General features: G+C 37.7%; 1 pseudogene; it reads left to right on the top strand.

The window, feature by feature from the left end:
* Positions 1-17,630, top strand: part of LOC109109200 — an 80,674-nt pseudogene that overhangs the window by 25,288 nt on the left and 37,756 nt on the right.

A 17,630-nucleotide genomic window follows, 5' to 3' on the forward strand; every position in this document is an offset into this window, starting at 1 on the left:
CGATCCGATTGAGCTCGATCGGAATGAAATTTCGATCTGATTGAACGATTGGCTCTTCCTTTTGAATAAAGTGTTGTATAAATGCGTGTCCTGTCATTTAAAACTCTCCTTTCACTCGGCAACTGTGAAGTGGCGCAGGACAACCTTGTGTTGGATACTCATCCACAGGGAACCCGGTTTGGGCGCTGGGAGGGTTTTTTTTTTGTTTTTGTTTTTTTGTGTGATAAATATGAGCAGCACAGCGGTTTATATGTATATTTATCCATAAATGGGTAAATATTAATTCTGCTGTAAAAAACAAATAAAGAAACCGTGTAGGAGATAATTATTATGTGCAAACAGTGAGAAACTATATATTATCTGTCACTTTCACTTTCACTTTCACTATTTGAGCAGTGTGCGCATGTCTAAAAAAATCTATTCCGATTTGAATCTTGTGACATATAAACACGCACATCAACCCGATCACTTTATTTAGCATAAACACTACAATCAGATTCAATTATGCTTGTTTCATTTAGATTTAAACATTAAGTGTGTATGTTTATTTAGAGATTGTGACATTTATAGGTAAAAATTATTAGGATTTTTATTAAAAAATGAACAATTCCTGTATAAAATGGGACAGCAACCTTTATATCAAACATGTTTAAATCGTCCACAGCTGAGCAACGCGGGAGGCAGTTTCTTCACGCACAAAATGCTTTTTTTGTTTCTTAGAGTAATTTTCAGATGCAATGGAAAAAAATGGATAAAAACATACATGAAACTTGTAAATAGTTAACAACATAGCCTAGATTAGGCCCAGACTCTGTTGCTAAGTATACTATAATGTAAATTTGTTAACTCACAGTAATACATTTTAACTGATTAATCGCCTATTTTTGTTTGCTGCATGTTTTTTAAAAACATGCTAAAACTAAATTAAGTTTAAAAAATATATATACAAGTCATAAGTTGCATGTTGCAAAACCGTGAGGTTTTAGGAGGGACCATCCTGGTGGTGGTGGGGTGGTTGGAGGGGAAGAAACATCCTGCGGTGGTAAGGAAGATGGAGAGAAGAAGCTTTGTTATTGGTGAGGGAGGAAACCATCTTGGTGGTGGAGGGGTGGATGGTGGTGAGTGAAGCGTTCAGCATCTGCAAACTCAGACAAGTGTAAGCACAGGTCCTTTATACTTCTATTATTAGAACGTGATTGGACAATTGAGAAGGTAAAAAGTGACGCTAACAATTGAGTCTTCCCGGCAGAACTTATGCTAAAGCTTCCATTTCCCAGGTGTGTCTCCTTAGTCCCTCGTTACCCTGTCTTTAAAACCCATGTCCTTTCAGTCTGTGTTTGTCGAGTCTACCAGTTCCATATGTGTGTCTATAGGCTTAGTTTTAAACAAACAAAAAAAAAATAATAATTTAAAGCGAAACATAAGGTAAGGTTGGGCTCTCTCATTCGGGACGAATCCAAGCATTTCCATATTCGTGATGTTGCCCATTTGAAGCTTATTATTCATTTTGTAAAATAGGCTTTGTAATTCACGCGTGTTTCAGTATCGACTGAAAAAAATCATAATGAGCAAAAATATGCCAAAGAAGAATGGCTCAGTGAACGGTTGCGCTGTTTCCAATGAATATGTGCACGTGAGGCACCAGCACGATCAAACAGCTGAAACAGAAAATACTCAATTTTTGGTCACACAGTAAAGGCATAATTCGAAAATGCAAAGTGTTAGCAGTTTGAAAAATCAAGAATAATAACAGAGGTAATAAGAATTATTTCTTTATTATGGTTTTTTTTTTTTTTGGTATGTTATTGTTTCGTGATGAATTTTTTTTTTTAACCACGAATGAACTGAAATGAAAACATTTAGCTTTTAATCCATGTATGTGTATATATATATATATATATATATATATATATATATATATATATATATATATATATATATATATATATATATATAGCCCTATATATGTAATGACTTTTTAAAAACAATAGCATGCAGTTAGAGCCTTTGTGTAAAGGTCTTTCTTTTAACTATTTATGCGTAGACTGTAGCCTTACTGTGCGTTCACACCGTGGCCGGAAGTCATTCATTTTCAATGTGAGCCAGTGGCGAGCTGAAATCAGGGCAACTTTATGGTAATGAGCTATGACGCTGTTCGGCGGCAACCAATCGGAACGTAGAAGTCCACCGCTTGAGAGGATTCCAGAGAACGCAGCTCCGACCACATTAGTTCCCAAGCAAAATGGAGGACAGGGACATGTATGTGATGTGTCCATGTCTTTGATTTGTGGCTGTTTGATTAAAGTGATATGTGTAAAAATGTTTCTTGGATTGTGGTGTCTGAGATTGTTCATGTTATTTGTGGTTTCATTATAGGAATAATAATCTAATGAATAAATAATAGTACAGTAGTCCCAGTTTACTTTTAAACAAATTTCCTTGATTATACTTACATTAAGTAATGTTTATACTTGATTATATTTACTTAAGTAACATTTTCAATGCAGGACTTTTACTTGCATCAGAGTATTTTTCCAGTGCTTTATACATTATTAGGTAAAGGATCTTAATACTTCGTCCATAACAATATTTAATGAGGTTAACTTATAACGTTACCTTTCTTGTGGTTAGTCTGCACAAGATCAACAAGCATGTTTGCTTTGTGGCCACTTTAAATACAAGATAAGCATTCGATCTACGTCAGAGCGTCCACGAATCTTTCTGCAGCATTGTTAGCAGGGCGGCCAGAGCGATTTTTGACGCTCTTGAAGGCGGCGGTGTGAACGCACAGTTAGACTATCCCACGTTTTGAAATTAACTCACTGTAAATTTTCTAATGGTTTTTAAGGATGTTACAATGTTATATTATAATGTTATTGTTGTTTTACTTCGTCCTTTCATCTCTGTTTACAAACCAACATTTAACAATTACAGTCAGTTTGCAATCAATCCCTTTGCGCCACCTGGCAGTAGTTTCACAAATAACTTTAACACACGACTGACTTGCAGTTAAAGCCGTCGCCCTGCGGCGGCGGTATTAACTATTCTTGTTGTCCACCTACTGTAGAGAATTTGCCTTAGAGTGAATGATCCTGTTCAGTGCTGTTGAATGCAATGGACAAACTTCTGATTAATTCAGTGGCCTCTTACGAAAACCAGGATGTATGCATCATGACTGTGACAGAGATTTGGTTCAGTTTGATGTCCCCCGATGGCCTGTCAAAGTCGATCATTTTACATGAGTCTTTTGTGGGTCTATGATTAGGTTAATGACTAGTATGGTTGTATCATGTTGAGGAAGTGATAGAGATGTAAGAACAGTTTCTGGCTTACATTTCAACTTGAGGGTAAATTATGACAGAATTAACATTTTTGGGTGAACTATCCCTTTAATAGTGATGATTCTGTACCTTGGCCACAAATGGAACATTGTTAAGGTTTTTAAAGGTCTTGACATCATAAAAGCAGCTAAGCCAGATAGTATTTCTGCCTCTAACCTGAAAACCTTTGCGGAGGAATAAGATGTTTTTCAGAGGTCCATTGATTTAAACATTATTCCAGATATTTGAAAAAAAAAATCCATTATAATAACTTATGTTATGCGTGAGGTTCCACCTTCCAGGAGGGGTAAGTATTGTCTGGATCACCAGTCACTATGCATGCGCACTATATTTCCCAGAATCCCTCCTGGCTCACACCTGCTGACAGTCCACAATCTCCACACCTGTCTGCCGTTAGCCCCATCAATTGGTCCCAATAAGCCAGCACCAAACACACACACATTGTCTGGTCACATCTATGCCTCGGACAAAAATAACTTATCTGATTACTAATCCTGGACTCTTACCTTCTTTTAGCCTGTCTGCAGTTCCGGTCTTCACCCTGCTTGTCCACTATGCTAACCAGTACCTGCAAAAACAAAACAAGTGCTCAAGACTTTGACTGAGCTACATAGTTGCATGCTTGCATTGCTGCTTTTCTGATAAAGCTGTTCATGTTACCACTGTGTCTTCCTCTTCTGCTGTTGAGACAATTATCATATCATAATCACTATATCTAATTGTATTTGTCAACTTCAGAAAATGCATCAATAGACATTTAAGTAGCTCCTTAACCTGTACACAGGTAAACATTTATAAAGTTATGTAGAATGACTAAAAAAAAATCCTTTTCGTTTTTTATTATGGAAGGAATAATGTATGTATATATGTATTCCACAATGTACCCTTCACAATCAGCTACAACACTATTGAATCAATTGAGCCTGCTGAGATCAAGTAATATTCAGCTGGTCATGTAATTTCAATCTTGTTAGGTGACCCACTGAAATAAAACACATCAGGCCACTGATATGGCTAGAATTTTCATCTCATTTGAGTGCATGTATGTTTTAACGTATAATAATGATGATGATTTTGGTTTAAATTTTATTTAATGTGGGGAAAAGTACTGAGGAATTTTCCATGACTTTTCATGAAAAACATCATTAGAAAAAAATAAAACTGTTATGCAATTTGTACAGAGCTCCTTTAAAGTTATGAAACTAAATCAATCTTCTTAGAGACACTTAGTCAAAATAGGCCATTGTTACAATAAAGGCAATTTTTTTTCTCTTTTAAATCATCGCAATTTCTGTTTTCAAATACAGAACTGAAACTTTTATTCAGACGCAGAAGAGCACTGCCTCTAAAATGAGCCTATATGAAGAGAGAGAGGAGGGACATGTTGTTCCCTACCAGAATCAGAGAGCAGACTCTCCAAAGCCCAGCTGTGTGTCTATGAAGAGTGAACAATCCATGGGAGCACCCATTCTCTTTAGTGATGAAGCAGTGACCTTTAACCCCAGGTGAGAGAATAAGTTTCATTGGAGACAAGAAAAAGAATTATAACTTAAACAACTTGAAGGCACAGTTTCTTCCATTTTTTGGGCTTTGCTATCACAAATGAAGGTTTAGTTTCTTCCATTTTTTGGGTCTTGCTGTGGCATGAGGAGCCCACACAAGGGGGAAAAAAATTGAATGCATGATTTTACAGCCAATTTTAAAACACATCAATATCATATAATGAAAAAACACACTTTTAACCATGAATGCATGAATTTTTCCCCAATCGTTATCTTTTGAAACTTGTAACCGATCTGTTTGAACAGATTTTACCATTATCACTGTCTTTGTCAGAATTCATTCAGCATCTTAAAAAAACAGTATTTTTATCGCTGGCAGCTTATTCACCAAATACAACATTAAGTTCCATTGACACTAATATTTGATTGCATATAGTATACTTGCTCCTCAGTAAATCACTGAACCATTTCAAGGTTTGCTGATGATATGCTTTTGTTTTGTGTCTGTGATAATTATGAGTGAAACATCACGCCATTATTGTGTATCAAACTGTGCTACCTTGAGGAATAAAGGTGAATTGCACTTATTGAGTCATCAGATCTTTAATTACTGTTGTGCAGGAAAAATATACACTATTGCATACCTTAGGTCGCTATGCACTTTTTACAATAAATGAATCAGAAAAACGATATTGTTTTATAATTTATGTTTTAGTTTTTTTCTTATTTTGTCATTGATGATTAGATTGAGGAATACTAAGAAGGATAATGTCTAACTTCAAAAAATAAATGATGGGGAGGGTTGTGAATGACGTCCTGGGTCAATAAAGACCCAAGGTATGTGTTTAAGGGTTAAAATTAAATTAACATTACATTTGAACTACTGCTACTAGATGGCTGTAGAATATAACTCAAAGGCTCATATACACTGCTTGGCTGTTTGGATTTAAATAAGCAAATACTTAAGATTACGTAAGATCATTTCATTTTTACAGCGATTAATGTTTCTGGCATGTTTATAAGCAAATACTTATAATTACTGAATCATTTTTACAGTGATATGTTTTTGGCATGTTATACATTTTGCAACAATTCTTTTAACCATAACTAATGCAGTGTAGTTTTTCATTTTTTAAGCAGCCATGTTGGAAGACACACCCATGACCATATTCCAGGATGACAAAACAGTTAGGGCCCAATGAATCTTGGCTTTGTCATCCTGGAATATGGACATGGGTGCGTCTTTCAACATGGTTGTTTAAGACACAAAAAGCTAAGCAAAGCATCAATTAGGGTTATTTATTTATTTATTTTTTATCAAATGTAACATGCCACAAACATATTAATCACTGTAAAGAATATTAAATAATCATAAGTATTTGCTTATAACTTTCCAGAAACACATTAATGCAATATATCAATATATATCAATTTTATATTTGTTTAATTAATGTGTTTGTTTAATGTGTGTTTTTTTTTTTGGCCTGGCAGTGTACCATTCCCAGGGTTTGTAGTTAGATTTATGTTTAGACTTAAAAAATAATAATAATAATTATTATTACAACAATAAAAATATGACTTGTTTTTGTAATACTTTTGTGTCATCTTCTCTTCCGATTATTCAATTCAAGGTGAGATTTGAGGTCAAAAAGTCTCCAACATGTATCAAAATGTATCAAAGCTTTTATTGTGTTGCAGCTAGTTTGAAAATGACACGCATATCTTCATAAAAAGATTCATTCTTTGTGTGGTTCTTGTTTCTGCTGTGTGGGTAGAGATGATCAGACTGGAGACCTGGCTTTTCAGCAACCATTAGATTATGAACTACAGCAAGTCAAAAAACAGCACAAAATTAGTATGAAGAACAAGTTTGAGACCATATTTGAGGGAAACAAACTACAAGAGAATCAAACCCTCCTGAGCAGGATCTACACACAGCTCTACATCATAGAGGGAGAGGGTGAAGGAGTGAATAAAGAACATGAGGTTTTACAGATGGAGAAAACAGCCAGAACACAACACTCACAAGACACTCCAATCTGCTGCAATGACATCTTTAAAGCCTCATCTGAACCAGGATATGAGGAGGAGAAAGACCAGATCAAGACTGTTCTTACTAAAGGTATTGCTGGAATCGGAAAAAAAAAAAAAACGGTCTCTGTGCAGAAGTTCATTCTGGACTGGGCCGAGGGGAAAAGCCAATCAGGATGTAGATTTCATGTTTGTGCTTCCGTTTCGAGAGCTGAACTTGATCCGAGATCATCAGTACAGTCTTCACAGGCTTCTGCTGGACTTTCATCCTGAACTTCAAGATCTGGACTCCAAGATTTATGAGAAGTGTAAAGTTGTGTTCATCTTTGATGGTCTGGATGAAAGCAGAATCACACTGATGTTTTCAGATGCTCAGAAAGTTTCTGATGTGACGGACACTTCATCAGTGGCTGTGTTGATGTCACAGCTCATGAAAGGAGAGCTGCTTCCCTCTGCTCTCATCTGGATCACCTCCAGACCAGCAGCAGCCAATCAGATCCCCTCCAAATACATCAACCGTCTGACAGAAATTCAGGGTTTCAATGAACCTCAGAAGGAGGAATATTTCAGGAAGAGAATCAGTGACGAGCATCAAGCCAGCAGAATCATCTCACACATCAGAAGATCAAGAAGCCTTCACATCATGTGCCACATCCCCGTCTTCTGCTGGATCTCATCCACTGTGCTTCAGATGCTCCTGAAAGAAGATCTGAGTGCAGAAATCCCTCAAACTCTGACTGAAATGTACATCCACTTCCTGCTGATTCAGATCAACATGAGGAACCAGAAGTATGAAAAGAGAGATCCAGAGAAACTCCTGCAGTCCAACAGAGAAGTGATTGTGAAACTTGCTGAACTGGCTTTCAAACAGCTGATGAAGGGCAATGTGATGTTCTATGAGGAGGACCTCATTGAGAGTGGCATAGACCTCACTGATGCCTCAGTGTATTCTGGGATTTGCACTGAGATCTTTAAGGAGGAATCAGTGATTCATCAGAGGAAAGTCTACAGCTTCATTCATCTGAGCTTTCAGGAGTTTCTCGCTGCTTTCTATGTGTTTTACTCTCATCTAATGAAAAAAATGGAGCCATTTGAGTTGCTTCTGGATGAGGAGTATGAATATTATAAATATAAGCTGGACAGGTCTGAGGGAAACTGTCTCTGTGAGTTACTAGCATCAGCAGTTAATAAAACTCTTCAAAGAAAAAATGGACACCTGGATCTGTTCCTGCGGTTCCTGCTGGGCATCTCACTGGAGTCCAGTCAGAGACTCTTACAGGATCTACTGACACACACAGAGAAGAGCTCAGAGAGCATCAGGAGAACCACACAGTACATTAAAGAGAAGATCAAGAGAAGTGAAAGTCTCTCCTCTGACAGATCCATCAATCTGTTTCTCTGTCTGCTAGAAGTGAATGATCAGACGCTTTCCAGAGAGATTCAGGACTTTGTGAAATCAGACAAAGATTTAGAGATTTCTCCTGCTCACTGCTCAGTAATCGCCTACATGCTTCAGTTGTCAGAGGAGGTGCTGGATGAGTTAGACCCAGTGAAATACAACACATCATATGTGGGTAGAAGAAGACTGATACCAGCTGTGATCAACTGCAGAAAAGCTCGGTGAGTAAAGTTATGTTTTTACTTGAAATATACACATCAATATACTGATTTTTTTCATCACCCTGTTTTTATTCAGATAACACAAACACAAAATTTTATAATAATAATAAATAATAATAATAATAATAATAATAATAATAGATGATTTTTATTTATTTTTTTAATGTCAGAAGCCTTCTGACTTTGCTGACTTACAGCCAAGTTTCCACATATATTTATCTTTCCATGAGCTCATTCCTCATCAAAATATTACTGAGAATCAGTGTTCTTTTAACTGAGCACTGTAGAAAAAATAAATAAATACATTTTAAAAATGGGAATTCGGAACATATTCATTATTTGAGTGAAGTCACCACCAGGTGGCACAAAGGGATGCTCTGCATCATTGCTCAATAAAGCTGGAATTGTGACTTTCACTTGGGAATGAAGATAAAATAATGAAATAAACATTGTGTAACAATAACAATAAAGCATTATAACATTTAATCTCGATAATTATTCATCATAGATAGCTGTAACATTATGCATTTAGAGTCTGAGTACTGTTACAGTGGAAATATTGCAATGACAACAGGGTTTGAAGTGTGCTTAATATTTTTAAACCGTATTAGTCAGTATTTCAGATTATTGTACATTTAAAGAGGTGCGCATTATGCCATAAAATAAATAAAGCAGTTAAAGCATTAGAAAATGATTATAGGGCTAGTCTAGTTCCCTTACAAGGGAACTTTGAACTGCGTCCTCTAGGGGTCGCTATGGGGAAACGCCTCGTCGTGATCCGTGTCTGAAGAATACATTGAAAAACACCAACAACACGATGGCCGGCGACAGTCCATGACGTTACTACCGGTGCAACTATAGTATAAATAGGTGCGGCAAGAACACATCATCCTCTTCTTTGTCTTCACTGACTGTTTTCATTGAAGCGTGCATTTTGAATGTGGTAAGAGCCAGGGGCGTCGGACTGGGGGTAAAACCAGTACTGATTACCAGGGCCCCAAAGGAAGAGAGGGCCCTTGAAGAGTCTGGAATATATTTTATTTTACCTGGATATTGGTAAAACTTGGTTGATTGACTGACAGTCTTATGATCCCAGCCCCCTTGCTAATGCGCCAAATGGTTTAGTCCATCTGCACGCAGTTTGTTTATGTTAGTTGAGCATCTGGTGGAGCGCTGTAGAAATGTCTTTCTCAAAGAAAGCCAAATCAGGCCACCAAAAAAGAAAGGAAAGACAGGAGAAGGAAAGAGAACAAAATGAGGGGAACAATTGGTTACTGACTTCTTTTCAAAGAAAGGTGAGCACAAACTAGAACACGAAATTTATAGTGTTAAACTGCTTGAATAGCCCTGCGAATCATGCTAAAAATGAACTGAGACAACCCATTGAAAGAGCAGAACATACACTTTCAGATGGCTATACATGTAATCTCAGGTAAAGGCTACATAAATAAACTGTACACTAACAATGCTGTTTGCATACAACACAACATTATAATAGCGTAATTTTGAAATGTTTAATTTTAAATGAATAGGCTATAATATCTAAAATTAGCAATAGTAGGCTAATCAGTGTCATAGGTAGCTTGTTAGCTCATCAGTAGCTACAAGTGAAACTGGAACAATTAGAATATTGTGCAAAAGTTCATTTATTTCAGTAATTCTAATATATAATATATTAATATATTGGTATAATGGTATAACTAATATATTATATAGACTCATTACATGCAAAGTGAGATATTTCAAGCCTTTATTTGTTTTAATGTTGATGATTATTTATGGCTTACAGCTTATGAAAACCCCAAATTCAAAATTAGGATATTGTGAAAAGGTTTTCATAGCTGTGTAAACCATAATCATCAAACTTATAACAAATAAAGGCTTGCAACATCTCACTTTGCATGTAATGAGTCTATGTAATATATTAGTTGAAGTAATGTAGCGTAATAAAAATAAATGTTCTCTCAATTAAAATTGAGACTATATACCAGACTATGATAAGAAAGTCTGAGATGATGACTTAATTACGTTTTGAATTAATATTAGGCTACCTTCAGTGGTATTTACTGAGAACACTCCAATGTCATATAAGCTACCTGTTCCCTTTGTCTTGTTCATTCTGCAAATAAAATATGACTGAATCAAGTCTAGGTTGGTTATCATACAGTACGCAGTTTTGTTCATAGGACTGCCTATGCATAGGGCCCGGGATCTTGTGCAGGGCATATGCAGCTCTAGGTCAGGCTGTGGCTTCATGCACACGATGGTGGTGCTCCATGCATATCAGGTTGATCTACTGAAGGACCTGGAAAAAGGCGAGGGCCCTTCTCCTGATGAAGTAGCTGAGTTGTGCCACACCACAGATCTCCCTCTCTGTGCTACGAAGCAGGCCGCCTCCGCCATGGGCAGATCTATGGTGGCCATAGTAGTAACGGAGAGACATCTGTGGGTGAACTTGGCAAGTATCAGGAAGAAAGAAAGGGGTTTTCTTCTCGATGCTCCGGTTTCGCCTTCCTAACTTTTCAGTAGTTCCGTTGAGATGGTGGTCGAGAAGTTCAGGGAAGCGAATGTGCGCTCAGCGACCTTCAAATCCTTCATTCCACGAAGGTCCAGGTCTGAGCCCGAACAACATAGGGGTCCTGGTCAGTCTTGGTCTGAGGATCAGAGACGGGCACAGAAGGCTAGTGTCGCAGCCCACGCTCCTCCCCCACCTGTGGGTAGGGGTAGGAGGAATAGCGGGTCAAACAGAGGTAGGCAAGGTCAAAGGGATGTGATCCAGACAAGGCGTCAGTGCTTTTGTCCAGATCAGGGTGATACTTGAGTATCTACTCATTCCCTTTGGGGGTTTTTACATCTGCCCTTATCTTTCCCTTCCTAATTCCCATATAACCACCAGCTCTCCATCTGACCGAGGTTAGGTGGGAACTTCCTGCATTACAGTCTCCTATGCTGGACCTATGATGTTGTGGTTGGTTCTATGGCTTCATAGTGACCACCCTACCTGAGGGTCCGATCTAAAGGCTTCTTTGGAGTTGCCTTGGGGCTCCAGTGCAGGAACCATGGTGGGTGAGTATGATCAGTTCTACATATATGTGTATGTGTGTGTGTATATATGTATGTGTGTGGATATATATATATATATATATATATATATATATATATATATATATATATATATGTGTGTGTGTGTGTGTGTGTGTAGTAATGTGCTGGAGGTTATGGTAGTTCCTCTGTGTGCCCCCCCCCCCCCCACCTTTTGGTGGGATTCAGAAACCTGGTGCTCGACTTGCAGTGTTTCCTCACTTGTCGATATTATGTCCGGCTGGTTTAATAGCCCTGGTTCCGGCTTCATACTGCCTGGATCATGCGGCCAGGTCATAGGCTTCTGTGGGAGCCATCTTGATCGTCAGGCCCATGGCACGGCACTGCAAAATTTCCTAGGTTGCTCTGAGAGGCTTCCTGGTCACTAGGATAACCCCTCTTGCTGAGGCATCGGGCGGGAAGTATAGGTGGCATTTTAAAAAACCTTCTTGGGTAATGCTGACTCAGGCAGTGCTCTCCTCGCCGTAGAGGGTTGTATTTGAGCTTGCCTCTCCCATTTGTCTCAGTATACGCGTTTTGGGGTATTTTCTCCTGATAACCCCGAAAAGAACTTAAATTACACTTTCAGTTTTGATCGTACAGATAAGAGCAATACATCAATCGAATCTGTAAAGGGTCTACTTTTTTTTGTATACAGACATAATAACAACAAAACTTTGTGCACTTATTAAATAAAGATAACAAACAAGGAGTGCTGTCTGTAGCCTTTGTCTGCGCTGATCTTCATTTACAAACGCGTCATTAAAATGAACTGTAACTCAGTGAATACTCAACGAAGAGACATGAGAGAGATATCTTTAGAAAGCCTGACATGTCTACTTTTAAACTAAACAAGTGCTGCCGAAAACAAATATTCCGTGATAAAGTAATACATATGAAAACAACGCGCTGTCCGTTTTTCACGTCTCCCTTCATTATCTTCTAATGTGACCATGTCCACGCACTGAACGTGCTTTTGAGATTCAAATGTTTCACTGAAGCGCGCGGCTTTTGAATACGCCCACACAACAGAAGACAACGCAGCGAGACTGTTCTTCAAGTTTTTTTTATTTTACTGTTTGCTTCGCGATGAGAGGAATAAGACATAATTCACCCCAAAAAGATGTGATGTGGTTGAGGATTTGAGATTTGGATTTCCTCAGAAAAAAAGAATGAAGCACTTTATTCAGCAGAGATCATAAACATGAGTAAGTCTCTTATTTATTTATATACTTGTACTAGTTTTCACATAACGTGTAAACATTTTACTAGTTAGACTTTTTCCAAATACTTTTTTCCAAACTATAATTCCTGACTAAATGTATAATCAAGTGAAATATTATGAAGTTTCAATAACAATATACACTACTATACCATTCAAAAGCTTGATGTAAATAATATAAATGTACCAATAAATGTAACTGTAACAAATGTAACAAACAATGCTGTTCTTTCAATTTATCTCCCCTAAAAAACCTGAAAAAAATATTCTCAGCTCTTTTCAACATTAATAATAATAATAATAATAATAATAATAATAATAACAATAAATGTTTTTTTTGTAGAAAATAAGATTGTTTAAAAGGATTTCTGAAGGATTGTGCGACTGGAGTAATGATGCAAAAAATTCAGTTTGAAAGTCAGCTTTGATTTTTCCTAATAAACTGTTTAACTGCACTCACAAGTGAGTATTAAATTATGTTGTGGGATAATTAAATATATTCTATATAAACTACAAACATAAAATTATATACATTTATTTTGTCCTCACATTCTTTCTTGTAACTCATCCCTCTCAGTGACACAGCTGACTGAATGGCTCATTATGCAGCTCATTATGCAGGTTTTTTGTCTTCTCAGGTGTGAATTCATGATAGTTTGACGCCTACTCGCATATGACTTTTACCAACAAAAGTGTCTTAGAAAATTTAAATCAATATATTTTTTTTCTGTAAGTGAGTAAACAAGATGATTTTCACATAATTTAGAAAGAAAAATTCTAGGCTACAAGCTCCAGTTCTCAAAAGTCCCGGGAACCAATGTTTCTGTATGTGTTTTATTACCTTATTCAAGTGATTTAACATTTTTTAGTTTTTCACTAACCACGCATAACGTTTTTTTTCTCAAAAACGCAATCATGTACATACATGCTGCTCACATATTATTATAGCCCAGTTTGTGCTGATTACAGTGAGATTAGACTTTAGCCATTTAGATATTTATAAGAAACTGAAAAAAGCACAAATGTCAGGGCATGACAAAACATCTCCAGGCCCCAAAAATACCCTTAGACTCCAGAGGGTTAACCCTCTGGGGTCTCGGGGGGTTTAGGGGGTTGTCCTGACTTTTTCTTTTCAGTTACTTATAAACATATACATGCCTAAAGTCTGAAAACACTATATTAAGTACAAACTGAGCTTCAATAATATGTAAATAGCATGTATGTACATGATTGTGTTTTTGAGAAAACTATGTTTATGCGTGGTTAGTGAAAAACTACAATTTTGAAGTCACTGAAATAAGGTCATAAAACACATACAGAACATTTGTTCACAAGTCTGTCAACCTGGATCTTGTGGCTCTTGTGTGAATTTTTGCTTCAAAATGATGTGAAAATCATCTTGTTTACTCACTCACAGAAAACAATAGATTGATTTTGAGATCATGTGACCCTTCGATGGCGGTGCAGACACTGTCCTTCGCTCTGCTCATTTTAGCAAATATTCTACAATCCTGATAGTAAATTTCTAACCACTTTCTATCAACTCCATCATGAGTACTTCAACGGTCAAGGACAATCGGAAAAGAGTGATTGAGCAATCGCCAATAAAGAAAAAATTCAAAGATTCCACCTTCACTAAAGAAGATCTCGATGGCGCCATTGCTAACAGTATCAAGCTAGCACTTAAAGAGCAGCAAAGTACTTTGGATTCGGTTGTGGCCTCGACAGTAACAGATGCGATAGACTTTGTACTGACTGGGGTATTGCGTGACCTACATAGGGACATATTAGCGACCAACAATTGTGTAAAAGAGCTAAAAGCACAAGTTGAAAAGCTAGCCATTGCGGTGAAACAAACACATGACTGGGTCGATTCCATTCAAGCAGCTGCACGTGAGGATAGGAAAACAGTCACGAACCTAAGAAAACAGCTAGAACAACTTACCAATAAAGTGACGAACATGGAGGATAGGAGAAATAACGTGCAACTAGTGGGGTTGCCAGAGGGGTTGGAAGGCTCTGATCCAGCCGACTTTCGCCGAGATAATCTTTCCAAGTGGATTCCTGCACTGAAAGGATGCAATATTGAGATTGAGTGGGCTCATCGCATGAATGACGGAAGAAAAAGTAACTCTGGCTGCGTACTCTTATCTTTCGTGTGTTGAGATGGCAAGACAGATTGGCGATCCTGAAGGGTTTCGGCAGGTATACCCGGTGAAATATACGCAAGATGGTGCCACGCTGCTGTTTTTTCCTGACTTCAGTCCAGCCACATCTGCCAGGAGAAGGAACCTCAAAGCAGTCCTTGGGAGAATGACAGCACTGGGTCTACGGCCATTTCTCATCTATCCAGCGATTATTAAACTACGGCACAATGGTGAGCAGATGATGTTTGACTCTTCTCAGAAGGTGAAGGATTTTATCAGCTCACTGCCACAGAAGAAGGCATCTTAACTGCCCAGGAGAGGAGAATAACAAGATGGACATGGACACTTAAGTTTTTGCTGCGATCTTCTATCCTGCAATCTTGTCTAGTGACTGATTATTTATATATGAGAGGAGAATAACAAGATGGACATGGACACTTAAGTTTTTGCTGCGATCTTTGTGCGATCTTCTATCCTGCAATCTTGTCTAGTGACTGGTTTTTTGTGTATAGGTTTTGCGCTGGTGTGGATCAGTCACGTATCCAAATATTATTATTTTATTTTTATTTAGGCAGACCTATATTCTCTGTAATGTGTGGCCTGCTTTGGTTCTTGTTCAAAGTTGTTTGTCGTTTCCTTTTCTGTGCTACTTTTATTTTATACAACAGACATTAATATCTTTATTTCATTTGAATTTTAAAAGGATTGCACACTCAGGTGGTTTGGCATATAGAGATACTTTAAGGAGATCTCATTTTGTGCGGGATTGGATTGCAACATCTTCTGGTCAACTATCTGTTTCCTCGGTGTGTGGTGAAATTGTTGATTGCATTACAATGCCTTTTTCTGTCAAATCTGTTTGGAGTCTGGAATTATCTGACCTTAGTTTATCTGTCGACTTGGGAGAGGGTGTGGTCTAGCCTCATTTTGACCTCTGGAGGCTTGGCTCATCTGCTTATTTATTTTAGAGTTATTTATGGAGCATGTATCGTAACTCCAAGTGTGTGAATGGTGTCTGTTGTTTTGATGTTTTATGTTTGTTGTATGTATAAAAATAAAAATTTGATCACAAAAAATAAAAAAATTGATTGCTTTAAATTTTCTAAGACACTTTTTGTTTTGAAAGGGCATATGCAAATAGGCATCAACTATCATGAATATTAGTGTGATTCACACCTGAGAAGACAAAGGCCCGCATAATGAGCTGCATAATGAGCCTTTCGGTCAGGTGTGTGACTGAGAGGGAAGAGTTACAAGAAAGAATGTGAGGACAAAATAAATGAATATATTTTTATGTTTGTAGTTTATTTAGAATATATTTAATCATCCTACAAAATAACTTGAGATTCACTTGCGAGTGCAGTTAAACAGTTTATTAGGAACAATTAAAGCTGACTTTTTTTAGCATCATTACTCCAGTCACACGATCCTTCAGAAATCATTGTACTATTCTGATTTGCTACTCAAAAAAAACATTATTATTATTATTATTATTATTAATGTTGAAAAAAGCTGAGAATAATTTTCAGGCTTTTTGATGAATGGAAAGAACAGCATTGTTTGTAACATGATAAATGTCTTTATCATCACGTGTGCTAAATAAAAGTTTTAATTTCTGAACTTCCGGTTATGGCGGCCACGTGAAAGGACGTGTTTTGAACCGCTCTGCTGTTATTGTCAAAATTTCTTCAAAAACCTCTCTTTTGGCAAAAAAGTGGTGCGTTAATACACTCGTGTGGACAGAATTATGCCTAAAGCAGCAAAAGCTAGCCAAGAAGCAAGCGAAAAATCAAAACAACCCAAGCTGACGGACTATCATCTTCGTGGTGAAGCATGGAAGGCTAATGCTAACCCGAGTCCTTGCTCTAATGCTAGCTCTGTTCTAATGGCGGCGTCCGATGGAGAAGATAAACAGAAAACCCAAAACAACAAGTAAGACGAAATACTGTCCACTGTAAACTCCATGAAAATGGATTTTTCCTCTAGATTTGACAAAGTGTTTGAGGAAAGAGATAAATGACTGTATCCGGCGAGTATCACAAACGGAAACCCGCATCTCTGATGCAGAAGACGTGATAGAAATCCTACGTGCTAAAGTGAACACACTGGAATCCAATGAGAAAGTACTGGAAGACAAAGTTATGGACCTCGAGGCAAGATCTAGACGAAACAATCTAAGACTGGTCAATCTGCCGGAGGGAGCTGAAGGACAGGACCCATGTGTGTTTTTAGAGAGGTGGTTACCGGAGATGCTCGGCACAGGGGCAGTTGTCATAGAACGAGCGCACCGAATTGGACCTAAGAGGGACAGCAACACACCACCTCGCACTCTCATAATGAGATTCCTCAACTACAAGGATAAACAGGTGATTTTTGCAGCAGCACGAGCAAAAAATGACATTCGGTTCCAAAATCAACAGGTATGGTTGTATACGGATACAGCAGCTGGACTACATCAACTACGGAAGCAGTTTGATTCGGTTCGAGTGGAGTTACGCAAACTTGGACTGCGGCCGGCACGGAGTGGCTAATCTGGCCAAACTATTGGTGACTTATAAGGGTCAGACTCATTCCTTTACCAACAGCAGCGACGGCACGAGAGTTTGTGAAGAAAGTTCAGAAGGCAGCAGAAGAGGATGAATCACTGCCAGCTTTGGACTAAATCACACTTTCTCTTTATTTTCTT

Source organism: Cyprinus carpio, unplaced genomic scaffold (assembly GCF_018340385.1).
Source record: "Cyprinus carpio isolate SPL01 unplaced genomic scaffold, ASM1834038v1 S000000006, whole genome shotgun sequence".
Classification (NCBI taxonomy): domain Eukaryota; kingdom Metazoa; phylum Chordata; class Actinopteri; order Cypriniformes; family Cyprinidae; genus Cyprinus; species Cyprinus carpio.